The sequence below is a fragment of the Mixophyes fleayi genome, chromosome 1, assembly GCF_038048845.1.
Source record: "Mixophyes fleayi isolate aMixFle1 chromosome 1, aMixFle1.hap1, whole genome shotgun sequence".
NCBI classification, from domain to species: Eukaryota; Metazoa; Chordata; class Amphibia; order Anura; family Limnodynastidae; genus Mixophyes; species Mixophyes fleayi.
Genome location: NC_134402.1, coordinates 307,972,388 through 307,973,594, shown reverse-complemented (window position 1 = coordinate 307,973,594; position 1,207 = coordinate 307,972,388).

The window sequence follows — 1,207 nt, the reverse complement described above, 5'->3', positions numbered from 1 at the left end:
AAACATTCCCCACACTATTACCCAACCATACTACAGTATTGACACCTGGAAGGATGAATCCATGTTGTTTGCACCAAATTCTTACCCTTCCATCTGCATGTCATAGCAGAAATTGCAATTTGTCAGACAAGGAAACGTTTTTTCCAAAAAATGTCCAGTATTGTCCTGTGACCACTATAGCCTAAGTTTTCTGTTCTTAGTTGACAGGAGCAGAACCTGGTGTGATCTTCTGCTACTGTGGTCTAGCCACTTCCAGGTTTGAAGTGCCGTGCGTTCAGCCATGCTCTTCTGCATCACATGCTGTCATGATTGACGGATTAGATATTTGCATTAACAAACAAGTATACCTAATAAAGTGGTCACTTAGAGCATGATTCATTAAGGAATGTAAATGCTGATACATGCCGAAATTTTGGGTAAAATCGCTGAGCATGTCCAGAACCATCATCATTTATTTACCAGACTATATGCCAGTGAACGCAACATCCAATTCATCATCAAACGCAAGGGACTCTAACAACAGGAGCGGAACGGGGAGGGGAATATGCGTATGCACGCAGTCACTATACAGTAAGGGCATCCTAAGCTCAAGTGCACGCAGTAACGTCAGATTCAAGCTTTGGGCATCTCAAAGGTACATGATTTTCAATCTTATCACTTGCACCACCCACAGGCCGGATGTAATTGCCGATTACTAGTGACGACGGCTTTGTATGCCTGCTAGAACATGTGTTTGCAATCAGGAGCAACTGTAAAAGTGTATTTTATGTACAGTAGACATAATATTCTAATAAATGTATTTTATGGAAGAAAAAATATTGTTTTAAGATTTTGCTATTAACGACTGTATTATTAACAGGTGACATTAACTGAATATTATTTTTTCCTGTGCGTTCTGCTAGGACTTTATATTCCACATATGTATTAGGAGCATTCTGCAGTGTATTGTCTGTCAGAACAGATCGTACCTAGACCCTTATTTAAACAGATACGTTTCTTTAGATTCGCTCCTTGGTTAATACAGACATTTGTATGCCTGAAGTATGCACGTTTTAATACATAAAACATAATTTACGTTTGTTTTGCGTGCCTTAATGAATCACACCCTTAGTGTATAGGAAGCTTAAGTTATGTATGGCAAAAAAATGGAAGTTATTAATTTTAAGCTCTGTCACACCATGGAATGTCAAGGCGAAGTCACGATATA